The sequence below is a fragment of the Chionomys nivalis genome, chromosome 10 (genome assembly GCF_950005125.1).
Source record: "Chionomys nivalis chromosome 10, mChiNiv1.1, whole genome shotgun sequence".
Lineage (NCBI taxonomy): Eukaryota > Metazoa > Chordata > Mammalia > Rodentia > Cricetidae > Chionomys > Chionomys nivalis.
The window spans coordinates 50,598,755-50,618,843 of NC_080095.1; the positions used below are offsets into that span (position 1 = coordinate 50,598,755).

Consider the following 20,089-nt stretch of genomic DNA (forward strand, 5'->3'; position numbering starts at 1 on the left):
GAGAGTTAAAAGGAAGGAAAACTAATGATGGCGTGGATTAGGGCTGGGGGAGCGGGTACGGAGAGCAGAATAGACTGTGAACAGCTATGTGTGTAGCTGAGAAGTGGGTTTTTCTGTGGAGAGGTAGAAGTTAACACAGAGAGATGGCAGCACGTACTGACTCACAGGAATTGTGTTGGAAATGGTTGTTTTTTTAGACCCCAAAGCAGAAATGGTTACTGGCACCTGCATACACATGGCTAACAGCTGGGAGAAAGAGTCTGTGGTTCTTTGAGGGGATGAATTCACTCACCTGAGAGAAGGATGAAGTAAGAGGATCTAGGAAAGCTAAGGAGCGTGTCCTCAGTGGAGCCAGCTGCTCTCTTTCCACACTGAGATCACGAGTGAGGGATGACAGCTAGCATGAGAACCACAACTGGGGTTGGGGAGTGGGGCCCAATGCTCTGCCTCTATGGGGGCCGTCTAGAGTCCTGCTAAGATGCCACCAGTCACGACGGCACACGTCTATAATTCTCTCTCTCGGAATGCTGCGGCAGGAAGAATGCCTGGAGCTTGAGGCCAGCCTCAAAACACAATATCAAAAAATCGAAATAAAACCACAAAACCAAAAATGACTAACACAAAGCAACAAAAAGACTTTCAAATCTACATTCACAGGCTCTGGTAGGTCTCCAGCTAGGCTTGCAATCTCCCTGCGTGGTGCTGTTGCTCTTTGTGACCACAAACAGACATATTTTATTTTACAAAGATGTTTGTTACTTCATCATGTTTAATAACACTACTTGGAAACTAGCTAACGTATTGTCTACTAATAGTGGAATGGCTAAGTAATAATATATTTTTATTACAGAATTTTGTGAAGATAACCAACATTTTATAACATTAAGAATGCAGAGAAATACTTGAAATAGGATTTCTATGCCTTTTGAAAATATTTTTTTATTTTTCTGATTTTCAAATTTTTCTATTCTTGAAAAAAAATTATGGGGGAAGGACAATGGTTTTATATTTTTATAGCCTTTTCCTTCCCAGGTTTTATCACATGGTACCATGAAGTGATCTGTTTTTCTCATTCAGTAAATGTCTGGGAGGGATTTACGCAAGCTGCGGGCCTGTCTCATTCTCCATGACAGGCTTGCATAATTTGTTCCTCAGAGAAACCATAGTGGGATATCACTCTTCCCTATAGACATTTCAATTGTTCAAATTTTACTTTATTTTTGCTCCTTGAAACTGTGGTGCTAAAGACATCACTTACACATTGAGTATTTAAAATAATATTTTCATATAGAAACATGTCAAAATAAAGAAGTTTAATATTTAATGACGGTCATTTTTCTTGCTTGTCTACATTTTATCCATTTTGAAACTTGAGCTATTTTTCTTTTGGATTATGTGAAGATGTTCTTTACATATTGTGGATAGCAATAATTTGGTTATGTTGGTGGCAAATACTATTGTCTAGTTTGTTTTGTAAGTCTTGTGTACGGTAACTGTTGTATTTTCATGTAGTCAGATCTTTGCACACCTCATTCGTAGTGTCTGGGTTCTGTGAAATAGTCACAGCCTAATGTAAGTGTGATATAAAATTGCACTTCCAACAAGGTCCTAATCAGGCTATGGTTGTGGGCGTTGTAGAAAGGAAGAGCGGACATGGCAGGAAAGGGGCCATACAAGGGAAAGATTAGAAACCTCCTTCCTGTATGCGCAGGAATGTTTGCTTCCCTTTAGTCTACTTCTAAGTAAAGTCTTTCAGGGCCTTGTTGTCTAGTACATCCTGGCCTTCATCGCTTTCTCTCATTTCTGTGATATTTAGGGCCATGATTTCTAAAACAAGACTAAAGGAAAACTGACCACTGGCAGGTTTGCTCAGGGTCTCATTGGGAAGAGACTGCAAAGGCACGTTTATTTTAAATGTTATTTCCTTAGAGGGCCGCAGTTTTGTGGTTCTTAGGATCCTGACTTGTCGTCATAGACTCCCTCCTTGACCACTGAAGCTACCTAGTGTCCACAGTACACACAGTCATCACGGGGGTTGATTATATTTCCAATAGCTCCATAGTGTGTCCCTGCAACCTGAACCAAAGAAAAAGTGTGAAGAGGAGGCCCCTCAAGATCAATATTCCTAACCATTCACCAGGTCCCGTGCTTATCCTGATGCTTTTAGGAGCCATCTATGGGAATATCTCCTCGACAGTGAGAACGGGCTATGTGAACTCGCACCATTAGTAGTGCCGAGCCCCTCCTCCAGTGAATGACATCAGACATTTTCACCCAGCCCCGGTTTCCTCCTGCCCCTTCCCACCTCCTTCGAACAGCTACACGGGATGGGAAATTATGACAGTGGCTTCTGTGTGAGTTGGGTTTCTATGCCCTCTTTTAAACGGGGCCAGTGACTCAGAAATGAATTCCTGCAGACCCAGTGTTCGTCTCCATCCAGCCATAAGAAACCGGCTTCCCTGATAGGCAGGCAGTGTGTTGCCGCCTTTATGCTATGTACACAAAGAACCAACTTAAACTTGATCAAAGGATGGAGAGGCCCCCACCCCCTGCACCTTGTCTCACAGTAGGAAAAAGCAATCATTAAAACAAGAGGACACGACTTTACAAATGTCTGCAGTCACAGATTTTTCTGAGGATGGGCAAATAAAGAGTCATCAGGCTGACAGTTGAGACTTAGAAAATGTTTTCAGCCTTCCACTTCCCTCCACCACCCCAAAGTCCCGCAGGACTGAAATTCCCTGGCTAAACCAACACAAATTTATTTAGTGCTCTTTACAGTACTTGTATTTTGTGCTTGCCAAGAAAACCTCCTTCTTGACTCTCCTTGCCAAGATGCCTCTTACATGACACCTGACAGTGTGTTTAATTTGTGGACAAGCCCGGTGTGGAGCAGGGTGGTGGGTTGGGGAGCTCAGACAGACGCTGGGAAGTGTTTGGCCATGGGTGGCAAGGGGCCTCCTGGCTGCTGGGCCTAGTTCTAAGGATACAGGAGAATGGGACCAATTCTGCACGCAGGCTTGCTAGTTCAGAGAAGATGAAGGGCTTTCAAACTCCATTCCTTGGGCTCTTCTAGTACGGAAAACCAAGTACGGCTGATGTACAGAAAACCATGTTTGTGTGGCTGTACTTCCTGGCCACAGAAATTCAACAAAGAAAAAAATTCGTACAGTGAATTTCCCAAAAGACAAGAGTTCAAACAGCTTGGAAGACACAGGACTGGAGGGATCCCGGGGTCTACGGAGAGGATGGTGTGGACAGCCGTCTACCTGTCTGGCTGCTTCCAGGGCAAGTACATGAAGAGAACAAGAAGAATGATTTCCACTGATACAGAATCAGAACTAGGTTTGCTCCTAACCACAATCTGTTATCCCAATAAGCCTGAGCCATCTAAACAGAAGTCTGAGGCATGCAAGAGGAGACCATTTCCAGGTCCTGGGAGTTAAACACTTCACTGTTTAATTCTGGATTATGCTCACTATTCCTTTGTCCTCTGTGTTTTGCCTAAAAATAAAAACTCTCAATTACTCTAAGTGGATTATAGACTCCAAGGTCACCTTGGAATTTCTCAATTTTTTTTTTTTTTTAGGTCATCTCTAGAGTAAGGACACACAGGAGAGAGAGGCGGGGAAGTGGGGAGGGGAGACGCACACTTAGGACACTAGCTAATGGTGGTCTCCTAGCAAAGTAAAATGGATAGAAGACATTGAATTTTCCCTAAGAAATTCCCTCTGGGAAACTTTGCTAACAGTTTCTGAGTCACTCTGTTTCCAGCACTTGGTTTTGCAAAGAGCCCCAGTTTTCCCAAAAGAGCCAGTTAGCTGCTTATCCTTTAAATACCTGACACTGGTCTAAGGAAGTGTCCAGTCCTGTCAAAGCTCTTAATAAAAAAAAATACAGTGAAAGCCTGCATTTGAGTTCTCTCAGTTTCCCGAACCTTAGAAGCACGAAGCAATCAGAGACCAGGAAGTTTCACTTTTTAGCTTAGGTCTTAGCTGTAGTTCAGAGTCCCACTGCCTGCCTCTCAGCAACAGTAGCGGGCAGAGAGGCCTTTTGAGAAAGGACTAACGTCTTTCCTGTCTACGTGCTAAAGTAATCTTCGCACAGTAATAATAGTGGATGAGTTTGGTCAGTTTCCTCAGTACGCAGTCTCTATTACAGTCCCAAGGCTGCAAGGCTCTAACAGACTGTGTCTAAACAGCCACCAGCCCAGGATGTCATCAAGGAACCTCTCCAGGGACACTATTGGTCCCCATGTACACTACTCAGGAAAGTTACATCTCTTCACAAATAGAAGGCTCAACAGAACGTTGACATTTATTCTTTGATCGCTTCATACATGTGTGTAATAATTTTTGGTTCTTCTCACTACCGACTGTAGTGCACGACACAGCTGACTTCATTATATTTTTATACTCAAATCTTTGGTCTTGCTCATCACTCCCTCTGTCCTCTTCCTTCCCAGTGGTCCTCCTCCTCCCCCAAACAGTCCTCCTTTTTGCCTTCATATCACACATACATATATCATACACACGTACGTATGGTGATGTCTAGACTCCACATGTGAGAGAAAATGTGACATTTTCTCTTTCTTCTACTCATTCTTCTGTTCCCATCTTCCCTCCAGGCCCCTCCCTCTCACCAATAATCCCTTTTATATTTCACATATTAATATTCGTATTTAAACCTAATTCTTCACATGAAAGAAACCATGATATATGTTTTTCGGAATCGGGCTGATTTAGCGTAACGTGTTCGTTACCAGTTTCACCTCCTTTTCTGTCAACGACACCATTTCTTTCCCCATCCCAGCTGAATAAAGCTCTATTGTGTGGACGCACCACCTTTTCTGCCACTGCTCATCTTTCCATGACTGTCTGGGCAGCTTCCTCGTCTGGGCGACGTGAATCATATACTGACTTAGCCCCCTTCAGACGTTTCCCAGGAGTGGCACAGCAGGATCACCTGTTGTTCCATTTTTAGTCTAGTTGAAACAGTTCCACACTGATTTCCATAGTGGTTGTACCAGTTTGTTCTCCTAACAGCAGTGGCTCATCTTCCTCCATACCCTCACCAACATCTGCTGTCATTTCTTTTCTTAATGATAGCTGCTCCAACTGCGGTATATGGAATCAGCTCAGTGTGGTGGTATTTGGTATTTCCTTGATGACTAAAAATGCTAAAGTGTTTTTGTTTTTCTATTTATTGATTTTTATTGAGCTCTACATTTTTCTCTGCTTCCCTCCCCTTCAACCCTCTCCCAAGGTCCCAATGCTCCCAATTTACTCAGGAGATCTTGTCTCTTTCTACTTCCCATGTAGATTAGATCTATGTATGTCTCTCTTGGACTTCTCATTGTGGGCTAGGTTCTCTGGGATTGTGATTTGTAGGCAAGTTTTCTTTGTTTTATGTTTAAAAACTACTCATGAGTGAGTACATACGATAATTCTCCTTTTGGGTCTGGGTAATCTCACTCAAAATGATGTTTTCTAGCTCCATCCATTTGCCTGCAATTTCAAGATGTCATTTTTTTCTGCTGTGTATACTCCATTGTGTAAATATACCACATTTTCCTTATCCATTCTTTCGTTGAGAGGCATTTAGGTTGTTTCCAGGTTCTGGCTATGGCAAACAATGCTGCTATGAACATAGTTGAGCACATTTCCTTGTGGCATGATTGAGCATCCTTTGGATATATACTCAAAAGTGGTATTACTGGGTCTTGAGAAAGGTTGTTTCCTAATTTTCTGAAAAATGCACTACACTGATATCCAAAGGGGCTGTACCAGCTTGCACTTCCACCAGCAATGCAGGAATGTTCCCTTTACCCCACAACCTCTCCAACGTAAGTTGTCATCAGTGTTTTTGATCTTGGCCATTCTTACAGGTGTAAGATGGCATCTCAGAGTTGTTTTGATTTGCATTTCTCTGATGACTAAAGATTTTGAGCATTTCTTTAAGTATCTTTCAGCCATTTTAGATTCCTCTTGAGAGTTCTCTGTTTAGGTTTGTACTCCAATTTTTTTTATTGGATTATTTGTTCTTTTGATGACAAATTTCTTGAGTTCTTTGTATATTTTGGAGATCAGACCTGTGTCTGATGTGGGGTTAGTGAAGATCTTTTCCCATTCTGTAGGCTGCCGTTTTGCCTTGTCGACCATGTCCTTTGCTTCTCAGTTTCCGGAGGTCCCATTTATTAATGTTTCTCTCAGTGTCTGTGCTCCTGGGGTTCTATTTAGGAAGTAGTCTCCTGTGCCAATGCATTCAAGTGTACTTCCCACTTTCTCTTCTATGAGATTCAGTGTGGCTGACTTTATGTTGAGGTCTTTGATTCATTTGTACTTGAGTTTTGTGCATGGTGATAGATATGGATCTATTTTTATTCTTCTACATGTTGTTATTCAGTTATGCCAGCACCATTTGTTATATATGTTTTTTTCCACTTAATATTTTTGCTTCTTTGTCAAAAATCGGGGGTTTGAAGGTGTGTAGATTAATATCTGGGTCTTCGATTCAGTTCTATTCGTCCTCCTGTCTGTTTTTATGCCAGTACCAGACTGTTTGCAGTACTGCAGCTCTGTAGTAGAGTTTGAAATCATGGATTGTGATGCCTCCAGAAATTCTTTTATTATACAGGATTGTTTTGGCTAACCTGGGTTTTTTGCTTTTCCATATGAAGTTAAGTACCATTCTTTCAAGGTCTTTGAAGAATTTTGGTGGGATTTTGATGAGCATTGCATTGAATCTATAGATTGCTTTTGGTAAGATTGCCATTTTCTTTTTTTTCGAGACAGGGTTTCTCTGTAGCTTTGGAGTCTGTCCTGGAACTAGCTCTTGTAGACCAGGTTGGTCTCAAACTCACAGAGATCCACCTGCCTCTGCCTCCCGAGTGCTGGGATTAAAGGAGTGTGCCACCACTGCCCAGCTAAAATTGTCATTTTTACTATGTTAACTCTACCTACCCAAGAACATGGAAGATCTTTCCACTTTCTGGTGTCTTCTTCAATTTCTTTCTTTAAAGATTTAAAGTTCACGTCATACATGTCTTCCACTTGTTTGATTAGAGTTACTCTGAGATATTTTATGCTATTTGTGGCTATTGTGAAGGGTGATGTTTCTCTGATTTCTTTCTCAGCCCATTTATCATCTGTGTACAGGAGGGCTACTGATTTTTTTTTAGTTAATATTATATCCTGCTACATTACTGAAAGTGTTTGTGAGTTGTAGAAGTTCTTTGGTAGAATTTTTGGGATCGCTTATGTAAACTACCATATCATCAGCAAATAGTGATAGTTTGACTCTTCTTTTCCAATTTGTATCCCCTTGATCTCCTTTTGTTGTTTTAATGCTCTAGCTAGAACCTCAAGAACTATATTGAATAGATATGGAGAGAGTGGACAACCTTGTCTTGTTCCTGACTTCTCTCCATTTAGTTTCATGTTGGCTGTTGGCTTGCTTTATATTGCCTTTATTATGTTTAGGTGTGTTCCTTGTATCCCTGCTCTCTCCAAGACCTTTATCATGAAGGGATGTTGTATTTTGTCAAAAGCTTTTTCGGCATTCAATGAGATGATCATGTAGTTTTTATTTTTCAGTTTGTTTATATGGTGGATTACATTGACAGATTTTCGTATGTTGAACCATCCTGGCATCTCTGGGATGAAGCCAACTTGATCATGGTGGATGATGGTTCTGATGTGTTCTTGTTTTCAATTTGCCAGTATTTTATTTAGTATTTTGCATCAATGTTCATGAGTGAGATTGGTGTGTAATTATCTTTCTTAGTAATGTCTTTCTGTGGTTTGGGTATCAGGGTAATTATAGCCTCATAAAGAAGTTTGTCAATGTTCCTTCTGTTTCTATTGTGTGGAACAATTTGAGGAGTATTGTATTAGTTCTTCTTTGAAAATCTTGTAGGATTCTCAGCTGAAACCATCTGGTCCTGGGCTTTTTTTGGTTGCGAGACTTTTGATGACTGTTTCTACTTCTTCAGCAGTTATAGGTCTGCTTAATTTGCTTATCTGGTCTTGACTTAATTTTGGTAAGTGATATTTATCCTGAAAGTTGTCCATTTCCTTAAGTTTTCTAATTTTGTGAAGTACAGGTTTTTGAAATATGACCTGATGATTCTCTGGATTTCCTCCATGTCTGTTGTTATGTCCCCTTTTTCATTTCTGATTTTGTTAATTTGGGTATTCTCTCTGCCACTAAAGTGTTTTTCAAGCAATATTTTTCTTTTTTTCCTTCCCCTGTCTTCCCTTGCCCTTCTCTCCCCTTCCCTTCCTTTCTTCTTTCCCTCCTTCCTCCCTCCCCCTCCATCTTGCCTCTCTCCCTCGCTCCCTCTTTCTTTCCTTCCCTCCTTCCTTCCCTCAGTATCTCATGTAACCAAGGCTAGTCTCAAACTCAAAATATGTAGCCGAGAACGACACTGAAGCCTCTAGTTTATGCAGTCTGGGGATTGATTGAGTCCAGGGCTTCTTGCATACTAGGTATCCATGGAGCTACATCTCATTCAATTCATTAGTCCATTTACTGACTGAATGATGTGAAGTTTTGGGGTGCTTAATATTTTGGGAGTTCATGACTGTAGACATGAACTCGCTTGTCCGGTTATAGTGGGCAAAGGTTATCTCCCGTTTTATAAGCTGTTTCCTTATTCTGTTGACAATTTCTTTCTGTGCCAAAGCTTTTAACTTCATGAAATCCCATTAGTCCATTCTTGTAATTATTTCTCAGTCAGAGAAATATTTTACATTTCCTGGGAACCAGCGTCCAAGGTGACCATGTTGTATCTGACTAACGAAGGAATCCTGTACCACAAAGACAGGACAAGGGAAAGACTTCACAGTTGCAAGTTGTAGGGTTTGGGGGGGAAATGAGACAAGATTCTGCCGGAAGAATAAAGTGATTGTCACTTAAAACCCCATATTAATGGACGTATCAAAGAGGCTCTGATTCTACAGTCTGAGGAATGGAGCCTTGCCTCATCATCCAGACACGGGTTGTGTATTATATACAGAGGTGCTATAAGGGCAGTTACAGACTCCTCACACGATTAATGTATGCATCCCGAACCACAGCTCCACTAACACATTCTGGGACTCCCCTCATTAGACCTCAGCTCACTGTGACCCCAGCGGCTCTCAGCTTAGTTCCTCTCACAGACTCAAGTTTTTGTTTTCCTATAAACTTCAACCTATCTCCTCTAGCAAGACTTCCTGAATGACTCACACTTAAAGGCATTATTCCTTTTTTAATAAATTAAAAAAACCTATCTCTTTTCATTTTACATACCAATCCCAGTTCCCACTCTCTCCCCCTTCCCCCTACCCTCCATCCACTCCTCAGAGAGGGTAAGGCTTCCCATGGGAAGTCAACAAAGTCTAGCAGTTGCTTTGAGGCAGGACCAAGTCTCTCTCCACTATATCTAGGCTGAGCATGGTATTCCTCCAAAGAGAATGGGTTCCAAAACGCCAGTTTATGTACCAGAGATAAATCCTGGCCCCACTGCCAGTGGTTCCAGCCAAACAACTGTCATCCATATTCAGAGGGCCTAGTTTGGTCCTATGCCGATTCCCCTGCAGTCAGGCTGGAGTTGGTGAGCTCCCATTAGCTCAGTGAGTATCCACATCAGGGTCTTGACCCCATGATGAGGAAACTCACTCAAAAGCGTCATTCTTAATGCAGAGGAAATATACAGCTTGGGAACAGTCCACCCACCCCACCATCACACTCTTCTCTTCCTGCAGCCTGGAACTGCTCACCAAGTGCTCAGTCTGCACAGATAATCAGTAGCTCGCTATGCCCTGCTTCTGCAGGTGTCTCCCAAGTTCCTGCCACATGCAGTAAGTTCTTGGCCAAGGCCAGCGGACTTGACCTTGGCAGTGATCTCTGAGCAGCCGATCTCTGGCTCATCCATCTGGGATGAAAGACTTCTTCAGTTGAGTGCGGAAGGCTTAGGACTGTTGATGCAGTACATTCTTGGGCTCTGGATGGATGCTTTGTTTTTAAGAAGAAGGTTGTGTTTTGTTTTTGTTTCCAGTGTATTAGGGAGACAAAGGCCCAGTATCAGCATATTTCCAGAAATGGTTAAACCCCATCAGCCAGCCACAATACCTGTGTCCGCACGAGGACTGAGACAGAATTGTGAAGCATTAAGAAAGGAATTAAAGTCTCCATTCAGGTTGGTGTGGTGCCCAGAAAGCACTTAGCTCACCCTGAACTGCTGGATACCAGCTAGGTACCGCCAGGCGACCTGTTCTTTGTGACAGAGTAAGCTGCTGGAGGACAAGGAGGGACATCACTGACTTCTGCTGCTATCCCCAAACCACTGAGACTGCAGAACTTTATTTCCACTCTATAGAAATAATATTCTCCAAAAATTTAACCACACACTTGCCAAGGAGTACATTTCAGGACACTTATATTTAGACACTACAATGGAATCAAACCAAGCTGGCCTCCAACACCCAACCCTGATCTTCTGCTCTCTTTGCCTAATAGATTTAGGACATTAACCCAACAGCAGATACCAGCTGGACAGAGTCAATGCAGCAATGAACCCCAGGCCCTTCAAAGGCTACCAGTTTTGCCATAGTCTCCCAGTCTTTTCTGTTTAGACACTAAGGTACACCTAAACCTGTTAATATTTTAATTGTGTGTTTTCACATCACTGATGTTTGTGTTTCTTTCCCATGGAAAGCCAAAGAGGGCCTGGGCTCTGAGGAAGGCCAGGCAGAGGGCAGGAATTGCAAAATTCCATCTTAAGCTGTTCTCATGAGATTTTTGTGAACTTCCCAATGAGAATGCCTCCTCTCTCTCTCTCTCTCTCTCTCTCTCTCATGTCTGTCTTTCTCATTTGGGGCTCCCTTTGGTGCCTGATGATGTTTTACAAGTGCAGGCCCCAATCAATGGCTGTTCATTTGAATGAACTCTCCTCTCTAGCCACCTAGACTTGTTTAACCTAAGACGCCAGGTGAGGCTGGCTTGGAAGGGGTATGGGAAGTGTTGGAGAGCTGGGCAGACTAGAACTCTTTTGGGCCACTGGATCCATCGTCAAGATGCATTGTTTGTTAGGGTTCCCCTCGTTTGATGATGGCCTAAGACTGGGACAGCACCCGAGGAATCTCTTAAGGCTTTGAATATATTCTCAAACCTACCCCACTCTGGACATCAATACTTCATAGCCAGTGTCTGTAGTCAGCTCAGCGATAAGATTATTTGCATTATTTGGTGACTGCCCGTAGAAGTTTGGCTTAGAGGTGAAAACAACCTTTTTTTCTTTTAAAAGAAGGGTGTTAAAATTCCATCCAAGTGCCTAAGCAGAGTCAATGTTAGTTTAACTGGTTCCTACCAGATGCAGAAACATCCTGGAGTGGCTGCTGTCCTTGAGACACTGGCCAGGAGTAGAGGGCACAGAGAAGCCAGCCGGGCTGTAGCGGATGGCACCAGGGTAGACAAAGCTGGAGGGTGTGGGTTATGCCTAGTATGTCTCACCACAGCCAAGGGACAAAACACTTGTCCTGAGGCAGAAATCAGAGTATCTGGTCACAGCTATGTCACACCTCTGGGTCCATTTCCTTGACTGCAAAATAATGAGATTGTCTCCCTTCCCCCCTCTCACATCCAGTCAGTCATTCAGAGCTGAGTTATCCTCGGCTACACTTAGCATCAGATACCCTCTCTCCACTGAACTGCATGCCGCTCTTCAGCCCTGTCTCATCCCATCTGCCTCATTCGACCCCACGCTTTTCTGGATATGGTTCTGACCTCCTCCCTCAAATGTCTGTGACTGTAAGCAGCTCCTGGAAGGCTTTGGAGTCCACAGTCCCCTATTGTCAGTCAAGAATGCACCTCTGACCTTGTCTTTATCCCCAAGGTTCTTTAGTCTGCTCTCGGTGACCTTGAAGAACACCACACACAGCCTCCCATGAGCCCTTTGTCCTATCTTGGGTTGTCCTTATCAAAGAACGTTGTTACTCAAAGTGTGACCCCTGGACTTGTCTGCACACCGCTTCTGGCCAGCAGTGAGATGAGGGGGAAGAGAAAGCATGCAGGGACTTTCGCAACTCTTAGCGAATGGTTACATGGCTGCTGGAGTCTGATAAGATTTGGGTTTCTATTTTAAGATATGCTATTATTTTTTATTATTCTAAAAGTGTGTGTGTGTGTGTGTGTGTGTGTGTGTGTGTAGTTGCATGCACACGAGGCCAGGTGCCCTTAGAAAGCAAACGAGCCAGATCCCCTGGAGCCAGAGTTGACTGACAAGGGTGCTGGCAATCAAGCTTGGGGCCGTTGGAGGAGCAGTTTGTGCTCTCAACGGCTGAGCCATCTCTCCAGCCCTTGGCTTCTATCTTATGTATTATTTTGAAGTTTCAATTTCCTAGCAATTTACTTAGTATATTTTATTAAAAGTACGAATGCTAAACGGATTGCAGGGGGAAACAAACAAACCAGAAACCCAGCTTATGCTACAGGTAGGTAGAAGGGTTCTAGCTTGGCCTCCCTTCTGTTTCTGTCCTGGGATGACAAACTCTGTCTTCACACATGCTTCTTCTTTTCTGGAGCCTCTTGTACCCTTTCCTAGTGCAAGCACACTGCCTCTCCTTTGAGCAGCAACACCTTGCCTCGCTCTTACACCTTTCTCAAGCTTACTTTTCTGCTGTCTAGCACCAAACAAGGTGCTGCTCTGAGTCAACAGAGCCGCTGTTATTTCTCTTACTCCAAAATCGGGTTGTGTTCCCTTTCCATGCCCCTTACATGTGAAGTCCTTATGGTCTGTGTATCTCCCCCTAACATCTCATCAGTGTTCTGTATACAGAGGGGCCTGAGGGAGAGAAATGATCAGAGCATTCTCTGCATCTAGAAATAAAATTCTTTCCTCTCTCTCTCTCTCTCTCTCTCTCTCTCTCTCTCTCTTTCTCCTCCCCCCTTCTCCCCCTCTCTCTCGTTCTCCAGTTAATGTAAGAAGAATTGAGCTAGTACATACAACCGCCAGTGACGAATGCGTGTGCCTGGCGACTAACCACCCTTACAGCAATGTGCTATTAGAACCAGACAAGACAAATTGCCCCTGTGCATCTTGCATAAAATTAAAAGGTCAGTTCAGGAAGAAATGGAATAATGAGAGTCCTGGAGTTCTTCATCAAGCTGAAAGGCTCATTTGATGAAATTTGCTAAGGCATTTCATGAAAAACTCCAAAGCGATGGAATAGTACATTGAAAGCCATTTAGGAGTGCAGAAGATCCTTTAAGCCCAAACCAAAGAACACAATTCCCACCACATGGAATCGATTTCTTGTTCAAGGCTAATAAATTATTCCCCTGGAAATCAGCTAGTTTCCTGAGTTTTCCAGAGAAGGCCATTTGGGGACTTTGGCCTTTGGTTCCTCTCCGCGGTCTTAGAAAAATTACTTGTGTTTTTGAATTCTTTCTTTAAAAAGAGACCCTGGTGGGCAGGGCCAAGGGCAGAGACAGGTGGATCCCTGGTGCTCACTGGTCATGAAGCCAAACAGAATCAGCAAGCTCCAGGTTCAGGGATAATGGAAGGTAGATAGTGACCTAGTGTCATCTTCTGGCCTCCTCACATATGCGTGCATGCATGTGCGCACACACACACACACACACATCGCCAGGCAACTTACAGGATAAATTCTATGAGACTGCCTCTCTGAACTCCTGCAGGGCTTCCTGTCCATACAGTCAGGAAAAGCCAGAACACTTAACACTTGAAAAAGAGCTCTCAGGTAGTCAAGCCCAAAATACCTGAAGGGACTCTGTTTCTTACTCAAATTTAGAAGCACAGCATCAACTCTGAATCTCGTGTTTTGAAATATTTCACAGGTAGAACATGGCCTGCCTGACTTAGGAAAACAACATGGCTGAGCCCCACCCACTCAGACTGACATGTTTCACTGAGTTGCACGGTCAGTCACTTCAATGTTTCCCTGGACTGGCCTGGATCCCGTTGACACATGGTGATCTGGGTCAGGTGAGCACATTCTTGGCCAGAAAGGTAGTGCCCTCAACGCCTCCTCGCTCCAGTAACTTTCCACCCGTGCAAACGGGTCAGAACTGCCAGAGGCAGCCGTGACAGGTCTGTGTGGGCAGATAATCCCATGCCAGGGTAGGAACATGCTTTCTCTTCTACAAGGAACATGCCTAGCGTATTCACCAGCACATCTGAGGGAGGCTGTGAGCCTTTATAGTTAAGCCACGAGAGATCCAGGACAGCTTCCAAGCCATTGTTCGGTGTTCTGTTCTTCTCTTCCTTATGCAGCCGGCAGGGCAAGAAATTTCCCCAACCCTGCCTGACCCAAAGAAGGAAGGATTTTATTGTATCCAAAAGGTTTCTCCTGCCCTGGGCTGGGACCTGTCCCTGCTTGAATCTTGGCTGTCTAGAGCGTGGCTGTGATAACATGAGCCACAAGGGCAGAGAGCACCGCTTCCCCTGCTCAGCCCGCAGGCAACGCCACTGTCACTGAACAGAGACAACTATTCACTGAGATGACGGTCACCTGCCTAGCCTTGACTTTCCAGAGCACATACCTCCACATGTGTGGCAATTCTGTATCTTAACCAAGCAGAGATGGGTCACCAGCCCACCTGCTGGCATCAAGGCAAACACAGCTGGTGTGGGGAAGGGGATGATGCTGAGGATACCTGAGTGGCTAAGCAGGAGGCACACGAGAGCTCCCTGTGTGACTAACTGGAAGCCACCAAACACAATAAGCCGGTTTAACTCTCCAACCACTTGTGTGTCCTCCCTGCCCTCCCTGGAAGGGCGGGCGGTTCCCTGGGATGTTCCCTTCTTGGTCCCTGTCTCCATCCACTTTCATCGTTCCTGCCAGACCATATGGCGCCTTTGTGCAAATTTGAAAACGACACCTCTTTCTCAAGACGTGCAACTGTTGTCTGCTGGAAGACACAAAACCATTATGCAAATATCCGCTGAGCACGATGGGGCTGTGCTCCTGGGCTATTCTATCCAGGACCCGCCCTCCCATGCACCTTCAGCCTTGATTCTTCCTCAGTATTTGAATCCCAGAGTTTAAACACCACATGGGCAGATGGTTCTCGAATGTAAACCTCTGCCGTGGTACCTCTTCTGGTGTCTGTATTTCTAACTGCTTTCTGGGTATAGCTTCTAGGACTGTCTTGATGTGCCAAACACAAAGACTGAAAGCAAAAGTCACCCTGTTGCTGTGGTTACTTAGGGAGAAGTTAAGAGTCCCTCACTGGAAATCCTGGACCACCTTTCACATCTACTGGGTCTCGCGCCCTCACACTCTGTCCCCATCCCCAGGTCTCCTGTCCTGTCCACTCTCACTGTACTGTATTACCATTCCTGCCCTTCTTCTCGCCCCACTGGCCTGTTTAGGGCTAGGATTGTCTCTTGCCTGCATTCTTCGGCTTCTAGGCTGGCTCCTGGTAGTCTTTTCCTCAAACCTCTGTTGGCTTCCACGGACAGGCAAGGAGAGCTGAAACTTGCTGGCCTCGATTCAAAACTGCCCATGCTCTGACCTCAACCTCCCTCGGCTGTCATTTTTTCCTGGCTCTTTCCTGGGCTCCAATCCTTGTCATAGTGAGTCATACCAAGTTTTCACAGTTGCTTGTTTCCCTGCCTCTGTCCTTCTCGTTCTACCTACCTAGCAGGTGATTCCTACCTTGGAACAGGTTTAAGTGGCAGCCCTTTTTCAAGGCCTCCTGAACAGCAGCTGTCTTTTCGGAGCTCCTGTAGAACCATTTGCATTTTACTTGGAGGTTTTAGGAGTCTATGTCCTAAACAATCGGTGTGTGTGTGTGTGTGTGTGTGTGTTGCGGGGGTGTATGCGTTTGGAAGTCCAAAAGACAAAACTCTTTGTGAAAGGTCCTATTTTATTTGTCTTTTGAGTTTCAAAAGCAAACACAGTATACAGCAGGTGCTCAGAACTTCTTGATCCTCATAAGGGCATAGTGGAGAAACTTCCTTCATGGTTAAACAGGGATGAGGGGTGCCCGAACCATGAGTCTGCATTTGTGGGAAGCACCAGCCAAGCAAGGGCAAATGAGTACACTGTGGTGTGCAAAGCCAAGGCAACAGGTCCAAACCAAGAGTACAGTTAAACCGCAAACATGTATTTATTCCATAGCTCACAATCCACCTCAAACACAGTTCCTGGAAACTGTATGTCCTGGTGCCTTGGAAGAGGATCAGTGTGTGCGCGGGGCGAGGGGGGGGCATGATCCCCTGGCTCTGCATGGCTCTGCAGACCTGCAGCTTTCCTCCCATGCTAAGAAGGTCTCATTTGTAATAATATATCCAGATGGTAACCTAAGCAAGACAAGCTAACCGTTATCAATGTTTTCATCTTTCCCTCAGTAACATGGACAAAACTAAGACCATTTTTTAATCTTAGATCAAATTCCCCAATTTCTGGGAACGAAATGATCCTGAACACAGGACTGCCAAGACCGAAACTGCAAGGGGCTCTGCCAGTGCGGCTTCCATGAGACAGTGACAAAGGCTGATAGACACCAAGCAGTTCTAGCTTCCTTCTGCAGAAGACTGATGTCTCATCGAAAAGGGAAGTGTGTTAAGTCCGCTGGTCAGACCCTTGACTGGCTAGGCTCCATCTTTTACTGTCGCTTGGATGGTCTTGAGGATGTCAATGACCGGGCTGCTTTCCATCATTGGACCTCAAGAGAAGACACTGCCCAGGTAGAGACAAGACTACAATCTATGCTGCCATGCTTTTAAGACCTCTGCCTTCTCCCTTGCCTTACTACCTCTGTAATAAGGAAGTTCAAAAGTTCTGCCAGCTGCCAGTACTATTATTCTGAATAAGTTAAAAGTCATCAGCATCTGTAACTGGGCTTCCCAGAATCAAGGGGACATGGTGGTTTTCAACACATTTCTCTTGTCAACAACTGTGTCAAAAGATGAGGAACCAACGAGAAGGAGTTTTTTTTTTCTTTTTAAAGTTGCTGAGGTACACACAAAGAGATGCAAATACTTACGTGCATACAACTTGGTATGTTTGGGTATAAGTACCCATCATTGTAATTAGTGGTGTATTAAATACCATTGTCTAAAATGTCCTGCCTTTCCCCTCCTTTTGTGCCTAGAGTACTTGATACATGATGTGCCCTCTTAAGCAAACTGTGAAATACACCACACATTGTTCATTATAATCCCTGCGTTGTAGTATAGATTTCTGGAACTTATTTATCTCCTGTTACTGAAACTTGGAGAGCCTTGTTCAGTACCTCCCTCCACACAGTGGCAACCACCATTCTCCTCCGCGTCTGTGAGCCTGACTCTGTTGAATTACACTCTAAATAAACCTATGCTATTTGTCCCGTGTTGGTTTAATTTAGGGCCATGTCCCCTCGGACCATCTTCACTGCTATGAATGACAATACTTCCTCCTTCTAAGTCACGTTCCGTGGCAAATTTTCTTCAACCATTTTTTGATAGACATAGTTATTTCCATATTTTGGCTGTCATGGGTAACGCTACAATGAATGCAGGTGTTTTAGTCTGTCCTTCGCTGTCATAACAGAATACCTTTGGCTACCCAAGGTATCAAAGAAAGGAGTTTATTCCGCCCGTGGTTGTGAAGCTGAGAGTCTAAGACTGAACACACACAAGAGGCGGGGCCCTCGCGCTACCATGACACAGCAGAAAAGCAGGAGGGCAGACGCCAGCTGCAGAAGAGACAAGAGGACAAGGGGCCGCTCTGTGTTCCTTCAACAACTAATTTAGTCCATTAGGGACTGCACTAACCTCCCTTTCTGTCTACGGCCCTCCCCTATCTCTCCGAGACAAGGTCTTACTGTATAACCCTGGCTAGACTGGAGCTCACTATCTGCTACCCTAGAACTCATTTAACTCTGCCTCCTGAGTGCCAGGATCCAAGGTGTGTGCGCCACACCTAGCCTAATCATTTCTTAGAGTCTTTCAACGTTGTTACATCAGAGACCAAATTCCAGCACCAGTTTTGGAGGGGACAAACCACATCCACATAGCAGGAGGGTGACTGTTTCATGTATTGCGTAAAAGCCCTTTAGTCTACCGTAGTCCCTTCTCTCTCTCTGTCTGTCTGTCTGTCTGTCTGTCTGTCTCTCTCTCTCTCTCTCTCTCTGTGTGTGTGTGTGTGTGAATCTATCTCTCTCTCCCCCTCTCTCTTTTTCAGGCCTGTGTTTCTGGTGTCACATGAAAGGAGACCTTATCAGGGATATGTAGGCTGTGTGTGTGTGTGTGTGTGTGTGTGTGTGTATGTGTGTGTAACCTTCAAAGAAAACAGAGATGGTAGTCCTGTTTGAACACCAGGGCTTTGGAAGAGGCTCCTCGGACGGCTAACGTGCGTAGGAACTTTCTTATTGCATTTCTTATGAACTATTTCATTAAATCCTATTCACAAGATCCACTGTGTATGAAGGGAAGGCTCCCCTTTCTTATACCTCTTTGTTTTCTCCTCTTAGTCTGAGAATAAGGGCTGCCAAATGGTTAAGACTTCTCATTTCTTCACAGAGGCCGTGAGGGGGCTGGAACCCATCTCTGTCAGTTTATTGACAGTGAAAAGAAGGGAGGGTGGTGGGGCAGCAGATTTGCTAAGGAACCATGGAGTGAGAGCTTTTCTGGAGAGGGCTCACCCAGGAGTCCAGGAATTGCAAACTTAGCTAGAGTGGAGTAGCACAATAGGTTAGGAGCCAAGTCCCCGGATAGTGTGGATGGTGACACCACTACCCCTGGCCTAGGTCGTGGTATGTGATGCCACTACCTATGTGTAGAAATTCCATGAGGAAAGACAAGATTCCAGCATTTCCGCAAGAGCCCAGATTACCGACTGGCTCTCTTGAACACAGTCTTTCTTTCCAGGCACAGTGGCAGAGCTCAATGTTTCCAATAGGTGGAAAAGCTCATTATGGTTGGAAAATGTTGTAATATGAGCGGCGGGGCTGCGTCCCCGGCACCTGGCCGCCCGCATGGCTAGCTTATGCCCCGAAATAATTACACGGAAACTGTATTCTTTTAATCACTGCCTGGCCCATTAGCTATAGCCTCTTATTGGCTAGCTCCTACATATTGATCTAACCCATTTCTAATATTCTGTGTAGTACCACGAGCTGGCTTACCAGGAAAGATCTTAACCTGCATCTGTCTGGAGTGGGAGAATCATGGCGACTCCTGACTCAGCTTCTTTCTCCCAGCATTCTCTCTGTTTACTCCGCCTACCTAATTTTCTGTCCTATTAAAGGGGCCAAGGCAGTTTCTTTATTACTTAACCAATGAAACAACAGATAGAAAGATGATCCACCTCCATCAGGAAAAGCCAAGTACTACCCTAGCTTCTGAGAAACTCCCAGGAGAGCTATTGAAATTCAAAATGGAGCCAGGCTTGGTGAGACCAAGAGCCCTGGGGATTAGGAGGAAGTGAATTAATGGCCAGAAACAAGTGTAACTTATAAATACTTCTGGCTGTGCCCAACATAGGCTCCTTCCTTCTTTAACTGAAAGCTTAGTTGTACAATACATATACATAATTTCTTATAAAATTATTACATTTATTTGTGTGTGTGTGTGCGCGCGCACGCATGCCATGTGCACACATGTGCATGCACGCACAAATGCATGTGAAGATCAGAGGACAGCTTGCAGGGTTCAGGTCTCTGCATCCATCACGGGGTCCTAGAGAGGAAACTCAGGTTGTCAGGCTTGGTGGTAAACACCTTTACCTGCTAAGCCATCTCACCGGCCCAATATGGAAGTTCTTTATGGTTAACTGTGTTACTAGAGACCCCACTGGCTTCCATTTTGAAGACAGGCGACTCCAGGAGAAATATTCCTACAGAATGAGTGCTTCTGTCCCCCAAATTCACATGAGAAGACTAGACTCACTGTGTATTTTGAGGTGTGACATTTGGGAGGTGATTAGCTTATGGAGGGGGGCGATGGAGCTCATAAATGGTGCTGTTCTCAATGAAACCGTAGAGAGTTCACTGGCTGCGTCTTTCCTATACACCAGAAAAGCTCCCACCAGACATCAGCGACTTGATCTTAAACTTCCTACCCTGTAGACTTGGAAGAAATGAGTTTTTGTGTGTA

The 20,089-nt window shown here is 44.5% G+C and overlaps 1 protein-coding gene across 1 annotated transcript in view; it reads right to left on the minus strand.

The window, feature by feature from the left end:
- The window catches only part of Prkch (protein kinase C eta), a 195,742-nt gene that overhangs the window by 23,988 nt on the left and 151,665 nt on the right, over positions 1-20,089 (minus strand). The window lies entirely within an intron of this gene.